Genomic DNA, 6,000 nt, shown 5'->3' with positions numbered 1-6,000 from the left:
TGACTAGCTTTATTGTAAGAATACTGTATATTATATATATCATACAAAACATATATTAACTGATTATTTATGTTATTGGTGAGACTTTTGGTCAACAGTATGCTATTAGTAAAGTTTTTGAGGAGTCAAAAGTTATTTATGGATTTTTAACTGCATGGGGTTCAGTGCTCTTAATTCCTGTGTTGTTCAAGGGCCAACTGTATATTCTACATCTCTGTCCTTTATCATATAAATATTTTGCAAATATTTTCTTGAAACATGTGGCTTGCCTTTAATTTTATCAATTGTATCTTTTGAAGAGCAAAATATTTTAATGCTGATGAATTCAAATTTATCAATTTTTCTTTCCTACTTTGTTTTGTAGCCTATTTAAAAAAAAACATGCTTTATATGAGGTCTACTAAGATTTTCTTTAATGTTTTCTATTACAAATTTTACAGTTTTATAGTCTATGCTACATTTTGAATTAATTTTCAAGTATGGTGTGAAGTAAGCAAGTGTCAATATTCTATTCTTTTCTCTTCCTTCCTTTCTCTCTACATCCCTTCCTTTCTGTTTCTCTTTCTCTCTTTACATATGAAAATCTATCGTCTCTGTACAATTTCTTGAAAAGATTATTTTCCCATTGAATTGCCTTGTCCCCTTTGTTGAATAGCAATTAATCTTAGAAGCGTGTATCTAGTTCTGAACTTTACATTCTGTTCCACTGAAAAATAATCATTATGCTATTACATCACATTGTCTTATGACAGTGTAGCTTTCTAGTAAGTTTTGGTAGTGTAAAACCTTCAATTATGTTCTTCCTTTTCAAAGTTGTTTTAGGTATTCTGGGTCCTTTGAATATTTGTATACACTTTACGTTCAGCTTGGCATTTCTACCAAAATCCTACTAGAATTTTGATTAGAAATACATTGAATATTTTTAACTCTTTGAGGAACCTCCACACAGTTTTCCAGAGTGGCTGCACCATTTCACATTCCCATCAACAGTGTAAAAGGGTTCCCTTTTCCCCGCATCGGGCACACCAATAAAAAATAAATTTATTATTAAAAAAAAAAAAAAAGAAATACATTGAATATGGGCAGCCCGGGGGGCTCGGCGGTTTAGCGCCACCTTCGGCCCAGGGCGTGATCCTGGAGACACGGGATCGAGTCCCACGTCGGGCTCCCTGCATGGAGCCTGCTTCTCCCTCTGCCTGTGTCTCTGCCGCTCTCTCTCTCTCGCTCTCTCTCTCTCTCTCTCTCAATCTCAGTCTCTCATAAATAAATAATAAATAAATAAATCTTAAAAAAAAGAAATACATTGAATATATAGATCAATTGGGGAAGAATTGGTTTCTTAACAATATTGAATCTTACATATCTTTTCATTTATGTAGATCTTCTTTAATTTTGGCAATGTTTTGTAGTTTTCAGTGCCTAAGCTTTACACATTTTTGTTGAATTTCTCAATAAGTATTTCATAATTTTATAAAAGATTGTTTTAAAATTAAATTTTCTGGTTGAGCATTATTAGTAAATAGCAACAAAATGACTTTTGTATATTGATTTTGTATCCTGTGACATTTTTAAAGTTACTTATTGGTTCTAGCAGATTTTTGGTGGTAACTTAAGGATCTTCTAAATAAATTATCAGTGTCTCTGCATAAAGTTTTTCCTTTCTGATATATATGCATTTTTGTTCTTTTACTAACCTTATTATACTGGATAGGCCATTCGTTATAACGATGAGTAGAAGTAATGACAATAAACATTTTTGTTTAGGGGAAGGGAAATCATTCAGTCATTCTATTAACATCTAATGACACCATTAAATATGATATTAGATGAAGGATTTTTTGTTTTCTTTTAGCTGCTGGTTTTTTTTGTGTTTTTGTTGTTGTTGTTGTTATTGTTGTTTTGTTTTGTTTGTAATGTCACTTACCAGGTTGAGGAAATTTCCTTTTATTTCTAATATGCAGAGGGTTTTTTTTTTTCCTTAGCTATGAGTGAGTGCTAAATTTTGTAAAATTTTGTTTAATTATATTCATTGAGATGGTTATGAGTTTTCTTTTTTAGTTTGTTGATATGGTGAATGAATTAGATTGATTGGTTTGTGGAAGTTGAGCAAATCTTAGATTCCAGGTATAAACTCCACTTGGTGATGACATATAATCCTTTTGTATATTGTTGGACTTTATTTGTTAATAATTTCTTAAGGACTTTGTGTCCAAAGGACTTGTGTTCACAGGGCATATTGATCTATGGCTCCTTTCATGCAATGTATTTATCTGGTTTTGGCATCAGAACGATGCTGGCCCATATCAGTTGGAAGTGGATCCTCCCCTTTTCTATTTTCTAGAACAGTTTGAATAGAATTGGTATTATTTCTTTCTTAAGTGGTTGAATTCATTAGTAAATCCACTTGGTCCTAGAATTTTCTTTGTGGGAAGAATTTTAACTATAAATAAGTTTCTTTTATTTTTATTGTTGCTTAACTGTATTGGTTATGTATTATTATCTTTTTTAGTGAACTTTGGTAGTTTGTAAATATCAAGACATTTATCCATTTTATCAAAGTTTTTGAATTTTTGCTTTCATTGGTCAGTTTTCTTTTGAAGACATACAAAATATGAGAAAAATACTATTTTATATTTATCTGCATTGATAACTTCCAGTGATTTTTATTACACAGGATAGATGTGTATGGTTGATCTTCGAACAACATGGGTTTGTACCTATGCAGATTTTTACAGTATAATACTGTAAATGTATTTTCTCTTCCTTATGATTTTAATAACATGTTATTTTCTTTAGCTATTTATTATAAGACTATAATATATAATACATGTAACATACAAAGCATATGTTAATTGACTATTAGTATTACCCAAAGGGCTTCCAGTCACTAGAAGTCTATTAGTAGTTCAAATTTGGGAAAGTCAACAGTTATACATGAAGTTTTGACTGTGTGGAGTTAATGCTCCTAATCTCCACATTATTCAAGGGTCAACTATATTTCCATCTGGTATTATATTCCTTTTGCTTGAATATATTTTTTATACCTCTCTTATAGTGCTGGTCTGATCAATAAATTTATCAGCTTCTATATCTCTATCAACATCTTTATTTCATTTTCAGTTTTGCAAGGAATTTATGCTGGTATAGAATTCTAGGTTGATATATTTTTTTCTTTCTATGCTTCGAAGATATATTTCTATTGTTTTCTCGCCAAATATTTTTTCAAAGACTTTTTTTTAAGAACAGCTATAGCTTAGCAACAAAATTGAAAGGGAGATACAGACATTTTCCTCCACCTACGAATACACTTCCCCACTATCAACATAACATCATTCACCAAAATGGTACATTTTTTTTTACCAAGGATGAATCTACATAGGCACGTCATAGTAACCCAAAGTCCATAGTTTACTTTAGGATTCACTCTTCGTATTCTACATTCTATAGATTTAGATAAATTGGATAAAATCCATTATTTCAATGGCATATAGAGTATTTTAACTGACCTACAAATACTCTGTGATCTGTCTGTTCATCTCTTCTTTCCATCCCACCTCTGACAACCACTTACCTTTTTTACTGTCTCCATAGTTTTGCTTTCTAAAGGATGTCACATCATCAGAATCATGCAGTAGGAATCCTTTTCAGATTGTCTTCTTTCACTTAGTAATATGCATTTAAATTTCCTCCATGGGGCAGCCCGGGTGGCTCAGCTGTTTAGCGCCGCCTTCAGTCCAGGGCGTGATGTCCCACGTCGGGCTCCCTGCATGGAGCCTGCTTCTCCCTCTGCCTGTGTCTCTGCCTCTCTCTCTCTCTCTCTCTGTCTGTCTCTCATGAATAAATAAATAAAAATCTTAAAAAAAAATTTCCTCCATGACTTCACATATTCCATTTCCTGGATATGCCACAGTGCATTTATCCATTAATTTACTAAAGGGCGTTTGCTTCCAAATTTAAGCAAATATGAATAAAGCTGCTATAAGCATTGTGTGTAGGTATTTTGTGGGCATAAGTTTTCAGCTCATTTGGGATAATACCAAGGAGCGTGTTTGCTGTATTGTATGGTATGAGTATGTTTAGTTTTATAAGAAACCGCCAAACTGTCTTCCAGAATGGCTAAACCATTTTGCATTATCACCAGCAATGTATGAAAGGTCCTGTTGCTCCACATCCTCTCCAGTGGTATTATTAGTGTTCTGAATGTTAGCCATTCTAATAGGTGTGTGGTGGTATCCCATTGTTGTTTTATTTTGCACTTCCTCTGTTGACATATATTGTAGAGCATCTTTTCTTGCATTTATTTGCCATCTGTATAGCTTCTTTGGTGTTAAGGTGTTCGGCCCATTTTTTAATTGGGTTGTTTTATTATTTTTGAGTTTTAGGAGTTCCTTGTATATATATATATTTATTTAAAGATTTTTAAATTTATGTATTCATGAGAGACACAGAAATAGAGAGGAGACATAGACAAAGGGAGAAGGAGGCTCCTCGCAGGGAGCCCAATGCGGGACTCGATCCCAGATCCCAGGATCTCGCCCTGAGCTGCAGGCAGATGCTCAACCACTGAGCCACTCAGGTGTCCCTCCTTGTATAGTTTGGATAATGGTCTTTTATCAAATGTGTCTTTTGCAAATATTTTCTCCCCATCTGTGGCTTGTTTTCTATTTCTCTTAATACTATCTTTTGAGGAGCAAAAGTTTTTAATTTTAATGAAGTCCAGTTTATCAATTATTTCTTTCATGGATTGTGTCTTTGGTGTTGTAGCTAAAAAGGCATCACCATATCCAAGATCATCTAGGTTTCCTAATATTATCGCCTGGGAATTTTATAGTTTTGTATTTTATATATAGGTCTATGATACATTTTGAGTTAATTTTTTAGTGGGATGTAAAATCTCTGTCTAGATTAATTTCTTTGTATGTAGAAGTCCTGTTGTTCAAGCAGCATTTATTGAAAACATTTTATTCTTCTCATTGTGTTGCCTTTGCTTTTTTGTCAAAGATCATTGAATATTTTTATGTGGTAGACTATTATGTTCCTTTGGTCGATTTACCTATTATTTCACCAATACCACATTGTCTTGATTACTATAGTTTTCTAATAAGTCTTAAAATTGGATGGTTGTTCTTCAATATTGAGTTGACTATTTTGGGTCTGTTATCTCTCTTTATAAACTTCAAGTTTATTAATAAGATAAGTTTATTAATATCTGCAAAATAACCTGCTAAGATTTTGATTGATATTGTGCTAAGTTTGTAGATTAAATTAGACAGAACTTACATTTTGATAATATTGAATCTTCCTAATCTTAAACATGGAGTATCTATTTAGTTCCTCTGATTTTGTACAGAGTTTTATAATTTTTGTCTTATGGATCTTGTATATATTATGCAAGATTTATACCTAAGTATTTCATATTTGGAGAGGCTAATGTAAATGGCATTGTGTTTGCAATTTCCAGTTCCATCCGTTCAGCAATTGACTTTTATATATTAACCTTGTATCCTGTAATCTTGCTATAATTGCTTATTAGTCCAGGATATTTTTGCTAGTTCTTTCAGATATTCTACATTCTAGATGATACCATCTGCAAACAAAGACAGTTTTACATCTTCCTTTGAGCTAGTGTATCTTTTGTTTCCTTTTCTTGTTTTATCGCATTAGGTAGAATTCCAGAATGATGTTGATCCTTGCCTTGTACCTTATCTTAGTGGAAAAGCTTAAAATTTCTCATGACTAAGTATGATGTTAGCTGTAGGTTTTTTTGTAGCTAGTCTTTATCAGGTTGATAAAGTTCCACTGTATTCCTAGCTTCCTAAGAGTTTTTACTATGAATGAGTATTTTTTTAGTCTGTTGATATGATAGAATACATTAATTGATATTTGAATGTTGAACCAGAATTGCATACCTGGGATATATCCCATTTGGTTTTGGTATATAGTTATTTTTATATATTGTTGGATCTAACTTGCTAACATTTTGTTGAGTTTTTTTCAGCT

This window comes from Nyctereutes procyonoides, unplaced genomic scaffold (genome assembly GCF_905146905.1).
Source record: "Nyctereutes procyonoides isolate TBG_1078 unplaced genomic scaffold, NYPRO_anot_genome, whole genome shotgun sequence".
NCBI classification, from domain to species: Eukaryota; Metazoa; Chordata; class Mammalia; order Carnivora; family Canidae; genus Nyctereutes; species Nyctereutes procyonoides.
This window is presented reverse-complemented; position numbering follows the sequence as displayed.